Consider the following 17,660-nt stretch of genomic DNA (forward strand, 5'->3'; position numbering starts at 1 on the left):
AAAATCTGTTAATGAGTTTAATAGAATTTTTTTAAAATATTTTTTTCTTGATTTTTGTGGAGTAATTTCTGGGCTTTGAGAAAATTAGCCCGGGTATAGCCCGGATTTATGGTTGTCACTTTTGAAATCAAATGCCCGGATTTTTATATAAAACTAGCTGATCCCGTACGAACTTCGTTTCGCTTTAAATCATTGGTACGTCAAAATGAGTTTAGAAAATGAATTCAAAACATTCTTTCGACAATTTTGGGGAAAAAAATCAACAGTGTTTAAAGTCGCAACTATTACTATTACTTGAAATTCAAATTAAACGGTTGATTGGCTTTTTATTAAAATTTATGTGAGAGTGTTTTCTTCTCAGTGTTTTCTGTCTCAGGTCTCAGGTCTCGTGTTTTATGTCTTAGTTTTCTAGTCTCAGGTCTCAGGTCTAATGTCCCATGTCTTTGGTCTCATTCTTCAAGTCTCAGGTTTCATGTCTCAGGTCTCAGGTCCCTTGACTTAGGTCTCAGGTGTCATGTCTAAAGTCTCAGGTCTCATGTCTCTAGTCTACATTTTCAAGTCCAGGTCTTATGTCTCAAGTCTCAGGTCTCAGGTCTTAAGTGTCAGAACTTCAAAGCTGCAGAATTCGAATGGTCTTTTTTTACACGGTTTTCGGGAATTAACACGGTTTTTTTTACACGGTTTTCGGGAATTAGCACGGTTTTTTTTTACACGGTTTTTTTTACGCGGTACGTATATCAGTGTAAAAAAAAACCTTACTGTATATAGATTACCCGGTTAGTCCGGCCCAGATATGTACGTGCTGGAAAAATTCTAGCAATCTTAACCTAGATATGCGTGTGCTCGTAGTCAGCCGATAAACAACTGCAACTTCAATCAATAGTGCAGGGGTGTCAAGCAGCATAGCAAAGTAAAAATAGTAACACGGGGTATTGTCACAATAGATCAACTAAATGGTCGCAGTGGACTCTCTCCCCAACAGGAAAAATGAGAGACAGACAAATTGTGTCTTTAGCAAAAATTCTCATCAAACCATGTGCTTTGAAAATCTTAAACGGACAGTATTTAAAAAAAAGGTAAAATTTACCGAGAAGCAGAGGCGATTTTCTTCCCATCTTTCGAGGTGAATTTTTTTTTCCATTTGCGTTGCAAAAAGAGAAAATTTACCTTTTTTCATCCACCTACGAAAAAAGTGAATTTTACCTTTTTTTTGTTTTACCAAGAAAAAGGTAAATTTTATGTTTTCGAGATTCACTTAGCAAAAGGCAGATTCTAACAAAATTTATTCATAATTTTATATTCATCTAAGATAGAAGGGGATTTTAACCTTCTTATTATTGTTTTGGAAACTATGACCATGTCCAAAAAAAAATGCATTGTTGGAACAAGACCAATGCAACTTCCATCCCTCAGACTGGTGGCAATCCGGCTCGGTGATTTACTTTTTGTTCATTTTCCGGGTATATACTTCTGGCTTCCTCTCCGTCACTTTCTTCGCATACTTTCGCGCCACAATGGCCGCTGGATCTTCCTGTGTGAGCATAGTCATGTCCTTTTCCGTTCGAGTCAACTTGGTCTTTCTGTACCATGAACAAGATTGATACGCTAGCAGAACTAAATAAAATTTAAAGCTTTATTTACATTTTGGTTCCGATTCTTGTATATTGCGCACCATTTTAAAACTACTTTCTGGATGAAAAAACTGCTTACTGCTATAAGCGGCTACGGCAAACAGGTAGGAGATTTTTTTTATTTACCTTTTTCCTAGGGGATTTTCCCTTTTTTCTAGCTCAATTTAGGTAGAATTCACCGCGCTGAGAGGCAAGCTTTACCTCGAAGAGGTCGAAGGTGCCTTCTTTCTAGAAGAATTGTACCTTTATTGAAGTAGAATTACATGTTACGGCAGCACTATAGGGAGGCAAACTGAAATTTGCGAACCGATCTCGCGTCACGAAAATAGCTTCATTAACGGACATCTTTCCTAAAAGACATATCAAGCTTGTTCATCGTTGATAGGCTATTCGAAAATTAAAAAAAAAAACACGGACGCTCCACCCCTTGACGAGTTTTGTTTTTTTCCAACATACAAAAGGTATAAAAGAAGGAGTCGCCTGACGGGTTTTTTTTATTTGCAAATGGTTTTATTAAGGCATTTTACTTATAAAGTTTTTATGTGCCGGGAGTATTTTTCCTAACTTTGGGTTAGTAAGAGGGGGGCCGTAATCGTCGTGGCTACTCAACTGTTAATTCAACTTATTATAGGAAGGGAAATGGGATGAACTGGGGTCACTTCCAAGAACAGTTTCCGTTAGGGTCCGGTGGTGGCTTCCTGTAGCTGTGGTTTCGATAGCTACCTCAGGGTTTTCGACTTCCTGGCCAGCCTTCTTTGTGGTGTTGTAGGACCCGTCGGATGAAAGTTTGTTCTAATAAATAGACGAAACGAGCATTAGGTAGAGTACAGACAGAGGGGAAGAGGACTAAACGACCAAGTCAGACAGTTTGAGATATTTGTATATAGGGTACAAATATTCAAGATCTAAGTTTGCCAAGATGTCTCGAATTGGAACACCAGGTAGTTTACTTCGGGCCCTAAGGGTATCCAGTAGCCAAGCCCTCGATCGATCAAACCGTTCACACGTCCACACAACATGATCAATGTCGTGGTAGCCATCCCCACAAACACAAACATTGCTTGTAGCTAGATGTATACGAAACAAATGCGCGTCAAGCCGGCAGTGATTTGACATGAGCCGAGAAACCACGCGAATGAAATCGCGACTCATGTTAAAATGCTTAAACCATGCCTTCGTCGGAACCTTAGGGATAATCGTATGGAGCCAACGTCCCTTTGTGCCATTGTCCCAGCTAGACTGCCAAGCGTTAATCGCTAAAGTGCGAGGTATTGAAAAATATTCATTGTAAGTTATTATCCTCTCAAAGATTTCACCTTGTAACGCGCCCATTTTAGCCAATGAGTCCGCATTTTCATTGCCTTGAATAAGACAATGAGACGGGATCCAAGCTAAGGTAATCCTGTACGAATTTTCGATCAAAGCGCCCAATATCCCTGATTTTCCAGCAAAAAATGGGAAGAGCGCTTCATCAGTTTCATCGATCGAATCGCCTCAACGGAGCTTAGACTATCCGAATAGATGAAATAGTGGTCTACGGGCAGTGTGCGAATGTGTTCCAAGGTGCAGTAAATAGCGGCTAGCTCAGCAGTGTAAACGGAGCATGGCTCTCGAAGCTTGAACGAAGCTTCAAAGCGCTCATTGTACACTGCGAAACCAGTCGCGCCGTCGATTCTAGAACCATCAGTAAAGAACATTTTTGTAGGGTCAATTTCACGTACTTTTGATGCAAAGATTGAAGGAATGACGTTGGGTCGGACGTGATCTGGTATTCCACGGATGTCAGCGGTCATGGACAGATCGAATCTTATCAAGGAACTGCTACTCGGGTAAAAGTGACTCGTGTCCGAATTTAATAAAGAAGGATTTATTTCTAATTGACTAAGAGTGTGATAATCATTTACATATTTTACTTGCGGATTAATATTCATAAGCCTTTCCAAATTTTCTATCACCAAAGGATTCATAGTTTCACTTCGAATTAGGAAACGTAGCGATAAATCGTAGAACCGCTTTTTTAACGGCATTACTCCCGCCAGTACTTCGAGACACATCGTATGTGTCGACTGCATACAACCCATGCAATACGCAAACAACGAAACTGTATTAGTTCTAGTTTAATCAAGTGGGTTTGCGCGGCGGACCCAAAGCAAAAGCTTCCGTATTCTATTCCGTATTCTTATTCCGACAGTATCGTTGTTTGGTATAACCTGATGAGGTCCTGTGGATGAGCACCCCACCAGGTTCCAGTAATCGTTCGAAGAAAATTGATTCTCTTTTGGCATTTTTGTGTCAAGTACCTAATATGTTTTCCCCAGAGGCATTTAGAGTCGAACCAGACACCCAAATATTTAAAACTAAGAGATTGAGTTAGAGTTCTACCCATCATAAGGAGCTCTATTTGAGGAGGGGAATGCTTCCTTGAAAAAACTACTAACTCGGTTTTACTAGGCGAAAACTCGATGCCTAGATTCCTGGCCCAATGTGATAAATTATTTAGAGTTTCTTGTAACGGAGGTTTAATTTGAGTGCTTTTTCTACCTGTGATATGAACAACACAGTCATCCGCAAGCTGTCTTAGCGTGCAATTTTGTGCCATACAAGCATCGATTTCTCGGACATAAAAGTTGTATAGCAGGGGGCTTAAACATGAGCCTTGGGGTACCCCATGTAACTAATTCGTTCAACTTTGGTTTCTCCATGACTAAAATGCATGATTTTTTCAGACAACAGGTTATATAGAAAATTGTTCAATATTGGTGGAAGTCCGCAAGAGTTAACATTACTAGATAGCACTTCTATGGACACCGAATCGAATGCCCCTTTGATGTCCAGAAATACTGCCCCCATCTGCTCTTTTTGGGCAAACGCCAATTGAATGTCTGATGAAAGTAATGCTAGACAGTCGTTCGTACCCTTGCCTCTACGGAATCCAAATTGTGTACTTGACAACAGATTGTTTGATTCAACCCATTTATCCAGCCGAAAGAGAATCATTTTTTCGAGCAATTTCCGGAGACACGAGAGCATTGCAATCGGCCTATACGAGTTGTAATCAGAAACTGGTTTTCCCGGTTTTTGGATGGCGATGACTTTCACTTGTCTCCAGTTATGCGGAACAATGTTCATCTCTAAACATTTATTGAATAAATTCAACAGGCGTTTCTTAGCGGTATCTGGCAGGTTCTTCAACAAGTTGAATTTGATTCTGTCCAGTCCGGGAGCAGAATTGTTACAAGACCAGAGCGCAAGTGAAAGTTCGACCATCGAGAATTGATCCTCCGTTTCGGAACTATTCTCTGTATTCCGATATATTTTCTGTGTTGGTACTGCGTCCGGACAGACCTTTTTCGCGAACTGTGTCAGCCATCGACTCGAGCTTTCCTCACTTCCGTTCGAAGGTGTGTAATTTCGCATGTTTCGTGCCGTTTTCCAAAGCGTGTGCAGAGACGTTTCTCGAGATAACCCATCCACGAATCGCCGCCAGTACCCACGTTTCTTGCCCCTGATCAAGTTCTTGAACTTGCGTTCCAAGGCTAAGTAACGTTGGAATTTTTCTGGCAATCCGGTTCTGCGAAACTCAACAAACGCCTTGCACTTTTCTCCTCGTGCACGTGAGCAGTCTCCATCCCACCACGGAGTGGGAGGCCGTTTCTGTATCGTCGAATTGTCATTCCGTCTGACCTGTGCCCCGATTGCACAGTCCACAATTGTCCCGGAAATAAAACTGTACTCTGCCTCCGGAGGCAGTTCTTCCGTTGAGTCGATGGCTTCAATGACACCTGATGCATACTTTTTCCAATCTATATTCTTTGTGAGGTCATAAGGAATATTGATCTCTTCGGGTGGACTACGACCACTGGTGATAGAAATATTGATAGGCAAATGATCGCTTCCCTGAGGGTCTTGGATTACCTTCCACGTACAATCCAAGCTCAGAGAGGAAGAAGCTAAAGAAAGGTCTAAAATACTATGCTGTGATTGGGATCCATTAATTCGAGTCACTTCCCCATTGTTTAAGACAGTCATGTTGAAGTCGTCGCACAGCTCATATATCATGTTAGCACGATCATCATCACGTGAGCTACCCCAGCCCACGCCATGGGAGTTGAAGTCTCCCAGAACTAGTCGGGGTTCTGGAAGAAGTGAAATAATATTGGCCAATTGGTTCCGGCTCACGCTTAAATTTGGCGGGATATATACCGAGGCTAGGCAAAGGTCTTGGCCTTTAATTCTAGCTTGGCAACTGACGACTTCAATACCTGGAGATGGTTGTAGTGGAATACGATAGAAAGAGTGGCATTTCTTGATCCCCAAAAGAACGCCACCCCCTCTTTGTCTATCTCGATCCAGGCGAATAATATTGTGGCTATGGAAGTTAAAATCTGTGTTTGGAGAGAGCCAAGTTTCGCATAAAGCGAACACATCACAATTCAAATTGTGTACCAATACTTTAAAGGAGTCTAATTTTGGTAAAATACTTCTGCAGTTCCATTGCAATACAGAAACAATTTCTCTTACCTCAGTGGACGAGTTATTCATCAAAAGAAATTACTTCTGCGATGAGGGTCATAGAGAGAGCTTTCTTTTTCAAGACTTCTCTCAAAAGTGGGACAAACATATTAATCATAGTCCTCCATCCTGCTGGTACGCTGAAAAAGTCTAGGATGAACTCAACAATTTCCGAAAATTTCATCTTACCATCAGCCGAAAAGCTGGGCAAACTGTTCGACGATGGATCAGGTGCAGTTTCACTGGGAATTGTTGCATTCCTGTTTACTACTGATGGTCCTGAATTCTGAAGGGAAGTCTGGGGTTTTGACTTACCAGAAAGTGGAGGGAAGTCCTTCGGGGACGGATTAAAACCCGGAGGTCTCTGAATAGGAGGGGTAGAATAACTATTTCCACTTTGAGGATTTTTTGTTTTATTAACTTTGCTGGCAGCTGATCGGGGTTGTGTGTTAGTTGTGCGTTTCCTTTTTGGAGCCTGTGAAACATTTTTTCTAACAAATGGCCCAGCTGATGTTCCTTCACATGGATCCTCCCCTTCGGATTCATACTCGCTTAGAAGGCCAAACTGGTTCTCTGAGACGATTGGCAAAGACTTCATCAGCATGTCTCTATATGATTTTTTAGAGCGGGTTTTCAAAGAAGTCTTGATTTTTTCCCGGCGCGATATGTACTTCGGACACGCCGAGAGAGCATGAGATTCCTCGCCTGTGCAATACAAACACTTGCTTAATGCTTGTATTTCACACGAAGCTTCTGCATGCTTCTCCCCGCACTTAGAGCAGCGTGCCTGATTGCAACAGTAGGCGGCCGTATGATCCAACTGCTTGCAATTCTGGCAGTACATGACCGAAGGCACATAAAGTCTCACAGGTAGACGAACCTTCCCGATCGCAACGAAATCAGGAAGTGCAGTGCCGGAAAAGGTAACACGATAGGAGTTCGACAGGGAAAATGTTCGTTTTTCCCCCTCGTCATGAGCTGATTTTAGCTGCCGAGCGTCCAGCACCTTGACCGTGGGAAGACCAGGGTCTTTGAATCGGCCAACCCCGGACTCCACAAGGTCATTGACGGTCAAACCCTCTTCGGTTACCACTCCGTCGATTTCCACGTCACGAGCGGGAACGTATACGCGATATTCGATCGTAAACTTCGGGTCACAAGCAATGGCATTTGCTTCCTTCAGGCTACCAACAACAATGCGCATCTTGTGCGGTCTCATCGGCTGGTAGCTGATTACGGAAGGGTAAGATCTGTCGAGGTCTCGGGCGATTGAAATCACATTGGGTGATTTCCCATTCGTTTTGGACCGGATGTAAACTACCCAAGGTCCCGTCGATTCAGGTTGGTAAACCCGACGACGAGGGGGAGGTTTAGGCAGCTCGTTAGCTTCTTGAACAGGGGAATTTACTTGAGGGGTAGATGATGATGAGGAGTTGCCGAAAACAAAGGGAGTAGGGGAAATAGACCGATTATAGGACTGCGGAAGGGTGGAAGGGGTATTTTCCGAGTCCGACAGGTACATTGGATGTTCATCCAAAACTTCCTCGGAAATAACTTCCTCGGAATAGTCCTCCCGAAAAGGGGGATCTTTACCCACCTCGCCGTCGTCATCCATTAGGCGGTAGTTTTCCGATCTAATGGGTAGCGGAGAGCACAAACCAAATTAAAAGAAAATTTAAAAAAAAAGATTAAAAAAAAATTATAATTAAAAAAAATATTTTAAAAAGAATAACTGAGGTCAATAAGTAGAAAAGAATAATAAAAGAGAAAAAAAACCAAAAAGAAAACTTTTTGGAAAAAAACCAAAAAATATTTTTTGGACCACCCTAGGTGGTCGAACCACCCTATGCCAAACTGTTGTGGAACCAAAAACGTGGTCTTTTGTTTTGACCTAGCTGGTTGAAGGCTATATACACTATAGCAACAAAACCTTTTGTCTGCTGGAGGATGGAATTGTCCAATACCAAGTGCTATACCACGGCACTGGTAATGGAGCAAACGGAATTTGTCGGTATCCAACTGCCCGCACGGTGTCCACACCTGGATTTTTACGGTAGCCGGAAAAAAAAACTTCACGCACTTCACTGTTCACTGTGCACGAGGTGAAAAGAACGTCCGCCTGTGGCGAGTGATGAGAGACGAATGATTGATAATTTACCTAATAAAAAAAAATATAATCATCCAATAAAGAAAATCACACACTTCACTCGCTAACAAAATGTGCGAGTAAAATTCATACCAGCGGATTTTCCAGCGAGATAAACTTTTCACTACCAGGAATAACACTCTTCAAAAATCAGTACGATTAATTTTCTGAGTGGGTGATCGGAATTGCACACCATGCTGTACAGGGTACTAACTGCCTGACGGGTTGTTTCATTTGTTCAGAGAATCCAATGTTGCCACATAGGCAGCATCAGAAATGACCAAGCGGTGGAAGCAAACAGTGACAGCTCAGATGATCATCCGCTGATTTCCTTCATGCACTACTTTTCTCACACAACCCAATCCTCGCTTTAAAACACACTCCACTCATATCACACCACCCAACACACACTATTAAACTCACACCCCCCAACACTACCCATCGCCCACCAACCGCATACCACCCACCCATCGCACACCATCTATCCAAAACACGCGTAATCCACCATTCAAACCGAAAAAAATTCAAACATTTTTTAAATGATAACTTGGTTAATAATTCACTTTCTTCGGAATCCAACCTAAAAGCCACTTGTTTTGTTAGCGATTGCTATGTGGTCTGAAGGGAATCTGCGATGCCAGGTAAATTTTTGACGTTTTGCTTTCCAAAATCTCCCTCACCAATCTTAACTCTTCTATGGAGGACATGGTGTCGCTAGTGGTTTCTGAATAACTCCCATTGAAAACATGATACTGATTCGAGATGCCAGCCGCCAGGTAAGCCAGCTAAATGATTGACGTTTTGTAGTTAGAAGAAAATTTATGGCCAGAGATGCCAATGTGTCTGAGTTTTCAGGATTTGCCTGATTTTTCGAGGCTCAGCTTTAAAAGGTCATCACTTTGAGCAAAATTTTAGTAACTTTGACGTATCCTGATTTCACAAGTCCCTGTTTTTGAAAAAAAAATGTTGGCAACCCTGTGAATCTTTTTTCCCAAAAGATTCCCAAAAGCTTGCTAACTAATAATAATTCCCATTCCAATGAGACGCATGAGGGCTACGTCAGGCAAATAGAAATTGTGCATTTTTTACTTTTCGACAGAAAAATGAGTACTTTTTGAAAAGATTTGTTATCGTTTATGATAAAAATTCTTGCTGGGACCAAACAAAATCAACAAAGCTATTGTTTCATAGATGAGGCATGCTCAGTTTGGTAAAACTTGTAAACTTATAGAAGGCAAAACTCTCTTAAAGACTTAAACAAAGTTTTAAGAATGATCATTCTAATGACACAAAATTTGATACCTACTCACTGGTCGGTGATTCTGTTTTTTTTATCTTCTGTTTTCCACCCCTAGCATGAGGGTAAAGGGCTGAACTTTCTGAGAGCTTTGCTCCTTTTGCAATGAGTCAAGCGTTTAGATCAAAGCAGTCATTGTAAGCTTTTCGCGCAAGCGTTTGATATGAAGCTCGTGTGTGGATCACATTCCTTGCATAATTGCCCGGCGCAAACATTTTGACGACATCGGCCTTGAATCCGCTTATACTTTTATTTAATTCGCCTTTTGTTATGCAGCTGAAAGAGCTGCAAACTATTTTTATCGGCCGTTTCAGATCATAAATAGGTATTAAATCGACAATTTATAGAAGAATGATTTTTCGTGAAGTTAAATTCCTTTAAAAAAATCGACAAACCCGAGTATGCTTATTTAATACGAAAAACACATTGACAGAGGACAGGTTGTCTTAATTGAACGTGAACTTCTCGGTTGTTTCTTAAATAGAACCTCTGTAACTTTTTTTTCAGCCCAATTCAGGCAAACTTCACCTCGCTACGAAGTTATATTTACCCTTTTCCCCTGCTTTGAGGTGAATTTCCCCTCGAAGAGGTAGAAGTTACCTTTTTTAGTTTGACGAGCGTTCATTTTTTTTATCTTGGTAAATTTCACCTTTTTATTATTTTCCGTGTAAATAAAATATTGGGGCGTGTAGTTTCTGCATGATCGAAGACATTACATACATATGACGATTTGTAAGAGATTTATGATAATAAAACAGTTCAACCGTTTGGATAGAAGCTCCTTTCACAAAGCTACGTTAACATTTCGACTCCAAACGAGTTTTTTTTACTAATACCGTATTTGTTTATGCCGAGTGTTACACTAGTGCTGCATTGGTGCACCACTAGGTGCTGTCAAACTGTTTGTTTATTCGGACAGTGTTGCACTGGTTTTGACCTGGTGTTGCACTGCCATCGGGCGGTAGTGCCCCGAAAATTTTGTCAGTGTTGCGAGAGAGCGTGTGAGTGAGTGAGGTAGCAATACACTGGTGACGATTTGTGTTTGTTTTTATCGGGTATGGTGGAACACTGAACGAGGGGAGAAAACAAATACGATATTAGTCTCGCGGCTTCCCTCACGTTCAATTTTTTTGGAACAGAACGAATCGTAATGAAATTTTCAGCATTGATAGAGGAAACATTTCCGAACAAAGTACTGTCAAAACATTCCAGATCCGACAACTAGGAGCGCTATGGTATAATAAACAGTACGTCCAGTTTCATCGTGATCCATGCTTTACTACAGTTAAAAAAAAAATCTAACTTGTTGATAGAAATTTAGTCCCGAATGTCTGATAAAATTAGACAAAGCTTGCAAATTGCCCGGATTTTATCCGAGTTTTTGCACATTATATCCAAAATCGAACAAAAACTCAAATTGAGTACCGTCAAACGGGGCAACATGCAAAAGCAGGGTTAGATGCAACATTTGTATACCACAACACTCATTCAATTTTCATTTCAATATACTGTAATGAAGTTATCATTGAATAGTAACAAATTGATGATAACATAGTTTTTAACATCTTGAAAGAGTTTTTTATAGTTTTTGATTGTCATAAAAAATTTAAAAAAATCGATCAATAGATGTACAAATTTTTACATTTTTCGATGCCGTGAAAAACTTTACCTAGTATGACGGATTGGCTTAATGATATCACCTACAAACTTTATATTGCTATCATTATTCTATACCAACACTGTTGGTGTATACATATTTTTCGTACAATCACCAAATTTTTTTAAACAAGTATTTTTATAATTCAACTAGCTGATTTTACCCGGCTATGCTCGGGTTCACATAAAACATAAATCAAAATGAGTCGTTAGACTTTGAGAATTTTTATATTAAACTAAATCATTATAAGCAATTTTGCGCAACTTTGGCCATAGTTCAGTTTTTTATTGAGATTATTCACTGTGTTTATCGTTTTCATATTATAGAAAAAATTAAAGGTATGAGCTATAAATTAAAAGACATACAAAATAATTTCCCTTGAAAGCTTATTCATCACGATACACATTTTTTCCATCCACCATTTTTTAGGAAGCTTGAAAAGATTTTGACTTTTATTTGTTATCTTCAAATGATCAAATTGTTTTGATATCTTTCCATCTTTTGGATATCATTCCACTTTTCAAGACGGATGATCTCCCTGTACAATGGTATATTAGACCTTTATCTACTTTGAAATTTCTAAACAAACATCCGAATCTGGTTAAACCATGTTGAAGACTCACATTGCATGTTTTAAACTATTTGTGTACTATTTTCGATTTTTAATTTCACACTGTTTTATGAGTACTTGGTCTTAAATGTGAAATTTCCACATTTTGTTTTTTGAAGTTTTTGAAAACAACCCACCTCTGAACCGAAGTAACCATTTTAATTTAATATGTGAGTTACATTTCAATGTTCCTAATCTTGGACATTCATCCCATTAATGCTTGTGAAGTGTGATCAATTTTAAAGTTCATTTGTTTAAATTCGCAGTACTAAACGGTTCAACTATAAGTTTTATATAAATTGGATGGTAGAATTGAACTAATTGACTCAAAAGTTATAAATTGGCCAAAGAAATAGAACTGCATAAAACTGAAAACCTCAGATTTAATTAATAAAAGTTTCATGTAATGGATTTGTTTCCAACGGAACCAAAAGTTTTTCCAGATAATAGACGATCAATTTTCTAATCCCCCGTTAAAATTCCCCGACGGCTATTAAAGCGTTGAAATCGAGGCCTTCAACTTACAACTTTGAATCTTATTATTTTTTCTTTCTCTATGAGAGATTCTAAAAATTCGACAATAGTTGGTTCATATAAGCTGGAATTTATGAAAATCGGTTCATTCAGCTGAAGAAGTCAATTCACTGTTCACTGTTCAGGTCACTGTATATTTATGTAGACTCTCAAAGCACCCCAGTGGCGGTAAAAAGACATACACCGTCTTGGGGGTCACCGGTAGGGAGCACTTTGAAAATCACTACAATTCTATTCAATATATTTCTAACAGGCTAGTTGTATTTTTCAATCCAAAATGTAGGCTCATTATTGCATTCAAATATGTATCTCCTACCAGTACCACGTGCTTAGAACAGAAGAAGGAATAAAAATACCCGCCAAAATTCCCCCTTTCAAATTTTCAATGCTCAGCAAGCTTTGATTTTCTTTCCAGTATACGTGAACTTTGAATGGTCGTTGCTAATGCTCGGCCCATAATGATGGTGATGAAAAAAACCCCGCCAAAGGAAACGAAAATCGGCTGCCAAATGGGTGCCATGACTTTTGGTTCGTGGGAATTAAATAGAACGTTGTATGGGAGGGTCCTTTTTCTTAGGTGGGAGGGGCTCAGAACTATTACTAAAACCTTACCCTGGTTCAACTACATCTCTGTACCAAATTTCAGGCTGATCGGTTCAGCGGTGTGGATTTGTATAAGGTGCATACAAACAAACAAACATATATAGTCCAACTCATCTTTATATATTAGATTTCGAGAAACAAGCGTCAATTGTTTTTCTTCATGATTTTTATCAAATAATTTTGATATTGGCTGATATTGGAGAGAATGCTCCGAATTTGCACGACCCGAATACTTAGGAAAAAATATCTTGAAAGCTTAGGCTAGTATAATTCCGGATTTTGTTGTTCCAAATTTGCTTATAAACATCAAAATTCGATGTCTATGCTAAGAATTCGGATTTCGTATCCAGTTTACTGTCAGTTTGGATCATCATTGGGAAAAAATCCTGATTCGAATCCCGGTTCACATTAAAAACTCATAATTTCGGAATATGAAAAGAAAATATTTGAAATTATAAACCTTGAATTGAAACTAAAGAAAGTTTCGTAATGGTGATTCCGAATTGAAAAATCTGAAACAGTTTCATCATTCGAATATTCATTCAGATTTACAAGTTGAATTTTGAACAAATAACTGAAGTTAGATTTCAGAATTCAAATAAGAGATTTCTGGTTGAAATACTGATCCAAATTTCGTTTTTTTTGGCTCATAATTAGTAAGAATTGTTATCTGGAACTTAGATTCAAAAATCGTTTTTAAATTCGGAATTCAGATTTCAAACACAGGTTAAAAAGGCAGTACTTTGATTCGAAATCAAAATTAAACACTCAGATTCAGTTCGAGTTTATGTTTTATAATAAAATTTCATATATCAATGTGAGCATTTAAATAGAGATTCAAATTACAGGAAATCACAGTTCCATAATTTTGATTCTGGATTCAAAATTAAACTCGTAAATTCAATCAGAGTCAGTTGGAACACAAACCAAAATAAATCATAAACATAAAATAAAATTAAGACTTTCGAGAAACCTTATTCGTTTTTAGATTCATGAAATCATGAAATAATCATGAAATAAATTATTATAGTAATTTTTGTGGCTTTGGTTTATTATTTAACATTATTTATACTCCTGAACAAAGTTTCAAACTAATTTTTTTAATTTAAATCGAGTTTACAAGAGTAAAAAATAAATCGAATTTGAATCGCAAACTTTATCTGTTACTATTATTTATAAACATTTGATTATTTTTTACCAATGCCTCAAAAGATCATGTTTGTGGTCAAAATTAGCTCCCTGCTTTCTACTTTTAAGTGAATTTAAGAAAAAAAGTTCTTAAAAATGAAATCTTCAAACCCTTAATTTATTTTTTAAAACTTCTTAAAAAAAATTGGCTACTTCTAGGACTTAGAAAGTTGGAAATAAAAATTAATAATTTTTTTTAAATGTAAATCAACTCAAACCTGAATAATTACATATAACCTTCATTTTTTTTTAAATATTCCTCATAAATGCATAATTCAAGCAAAAATGTCATAGGAAAAAATATGTCACAAAAACCTCCCCAAGAACCGAAGTTCTTCACTCCAAACACAAATATATTTTGAGGGAGGTACCATGGAATGTTGAATATTTGTAACAATTTTAAGCATTGTTTCTTGAAAATACTTTCATCAAACAGCTTCTTTGCAGTGTAACTTCAAAGTCCCATTTCAAGGCCATTTGAAGACAGTTTTTGAAATTTTTATCAATTTTTTTTGTCACGATTCAGGTAGGAAATCAGTTCATTCGATTTATTTTTATAAATCTTCATAGAATTCGTAACATATTCAAGCTTTGAAAAATGTAATTCTGGTTTAACTATGATTACTTATTTGTATCAAGAAAATGAAATTTAAAAATTCAACTTGGAAAAATAGCTCTTCGATGATTTTTTCCTCAACAGGGCGTTTGATAGGAGATCGTTTCCTCATATTTTAAGAAATGTCGAATTTGTTGTTTTAATGCTACAAAAATACACTGTGCCGTGCATAAAGATAATTTGTAGATTTATCTCAAATTTCTATATTGTTTTTAACTCTTGAAAATTGAATTTTATATTCGAAGTTAATTATCGAGAGATTCGAATTGTTATTAAATTTTACAACTTACGATTTGCTTACCGCACATTTCTTGAACTGTTGTGTTCTGGCATAGTAATTCAAATAATAACAAGGCCGTAACAAATTTCAAATCCTTCTTTGGTCACTTGGAGTTGAAACGTCACGACGGGGAGGGAGAGGGGGTGATAATGAAAAATAATCCAAATTTTCAATAAATTAGAACAAATTGGATAAAAGCTTGCACGCAACAAACTTGCATGCAACAACTTGCAATCAACATAGTACAAAACACAAAAAAAATTTGTTAGTTTGGATCGATAATTTGAAAAAATCTCGAATATAGCTTAGTTCTTTTAGAAATGGGACAGCTACGAATGCGTGTATCTCAAAAACCTTTCGTTTGATCTAAATACTTCCTATGAAGGAAATGAAGGTAATCTTATGATAATTCATGAAAAAATTATATTTAGTATATTTATTGGATTTTCGTAAGAATAAATTCTTCTTTATTCTTGGTACCTCCCATTGGCTAGCGCACACTTTTTTCAGTCATGATATTGATCAGTTTTTCAAACTCATACTTCGTCTAATCTGTATTTCAGGTGGCTACATCCTCCTCCTTCAATTTCTGCTACTTTTCGGACCAATACTTCTCTTTTAAAAGAAACTGAGGGCAATTCAGTCTAAACAGCTGTTTCGAAATTAACAAATTTGATTATGCGTTGCGTTGGATGCGTTTTAAATGGAATTTTTGCTGGCAAAATCTTGCAATAACGAAGTAAAACCATCATAGGATTGAACTTAAAGTATAATCGATTCGTATAGATCGTAGGTTGCGAAGGGTACATAAAAGATGACTCTTTTTAGGCTTTTAAAAACAGTGAAAACCATAGTTTTCGTTTTGAAAATTGTTGTTTTTTTCCCACAGGAGCAGAATCTTGGCAAATCATTATATTTTATACAAAATAACCAGCAAATACATACTTTAATATACTCGGGACCTTGCCATGAGCAGACATGGTATAGGATACAAACGCTGGAATTTGTTTAAAATAGGGTATTTCATGAGATTTTTCGTTCATCAGAAATCATCTGTCCCATAGCCTCGGAATCGGCTATACAGCTTACGAGCTGTGAAATTAGAAAAAAAATGTTGATTGAGGTTATGTTTGAATGACTCATTACCAGGCAACACTTTCAGCTTGCCGGAGAAAACAAAAATTCAAATTTCAGCGATCTACCCTTAGTTTTTCGCTTATGAAAAATTTAAAATGCTGGTATGAGACTTGACTTCCCTGATGACCCTTAGCGGAAGTTGCCGATCATATGCTTCACTCCAATGCTTGATTTGAACTTTGTGGACATTTTTGACAGTATTTCCATACTTTTCCACCACTCACACACGGTAATTTATCGAATATTCAACGGTTTTGTCAGCTATCAATTTGATAATGATGGATTTTGAATGAAACTGTGCAAAATTATTTTTCCCTTTTTCTCTTGCGTCGTAAGTATCTCCAAAACGCGTGAATTTTGAAATTTGAAAAAAAAAAAATAGGTTGGGTATTACTTTTCACAGGCAACAAAATGCTGTCAAAATTTTGAATGTCCGATTACTAGTAAACGAGCTATTAGCAAGAGAAAGCGTCCCATTTGTAGAAGAACTAAGCTTTATAAAGAGTGATACAATCCCCATTATCTACAATTTTACTATTGCTCTTTATAATCATTGAATTTCCGAAGAATTAATCAAATTTTTCAATGAAATACCTTTAACTTTATTCATTCCCCCCTCAGGATTTTTGGAAAATCGAAGGGGGGAGGTTGGTGATTATAAAAGAAGAATTTGATATTTGTTCCGGCCTAATTAATAATTCTGAATTTTGAATTTTGGGTGGAATCCCTGATCTTGGAACCAAAACTAAATTTTGATTTTCATTCGTTAATTTTCCCGGTTTTGGGTCTGAATTCCCGTTTTTTCCCGGTTTTCCCGGTTTTCCCGGTTCGATTTTCAATTCCCGGTTTTCCCGGTTCTGTGGTCACCCTGAGTTCGGTTGCCACATAGCCCGGTTTTTGTTGGGTGTGCGCAGATATATCACACAAAATTTGTTAACAGGCCGGCCTGGCCACTTTATTTGGCAAATCAAACCAAATATACAAATTGTGTTGTTTCTGCCCCCAAAACGAATTTTTTGAGCAACTTTTGTAAAAATTATCATGAAAAGTTTTTCGGAAGCCTTCAATAGGATTTAAATCTGTCGATAAGTTTTGATGAAAAAGATTTCTTGATTTCTGTTGAGTAATTTGTGAGTTTTGACCAAATTTGTCCGGATATTACCCGGAGTTTTGGTCGTCAATTTTGAAATCAAATGCCCCCAATGTGACAGATTTTGATTAAAAAATTGCCCGCATTTGTTTGGCAACCTTAGTGTAGAGTGACGTGATCCCATTTGTTGGTTTTGATAGATGTTTTGAATTTTAGTGTATTCTATATCTATCTTAGTTGACTATATTTGACAGCATATTATAAGAGCAAGTTCACTGGTGTTGGGAAAAGTGGTAGAAATTTTGACACTTACGGCACATTTTGAAAATTTTGCCATGTAAAAACATTTTCAAGATCTG

At 37.7% G+C, this 17,660-nt stretch overlaps 1 protein-coding gene across 2 annotated transcripts in view; it reads left to right on the plus strand.

The window, feature by feature from the left end:
• The window catches only part of LOC129750854 (peroxidasin), a 596,804-nt gene that overhangs the window by 212,088 nt on the left and 367,056 nt on the right, over positions 1-17,660 (plus strand). The gene's annotated exons all lie outside the window — the stretch shown is intronic.

Source organism: Uranotaenia lowii, chromosome 3, assembly GCF_029784155.1.
Source record: "Uranotaenia lowii strain MFRU-FL chromosome 3, ASM2978415v1, whole genome shotgun sequence".
NCBI lineage: Eukaryota > Metazoa > Arthropoda > Insecta > Diptera > Culicidae > Uranotaenia > Uranotaenia lowii.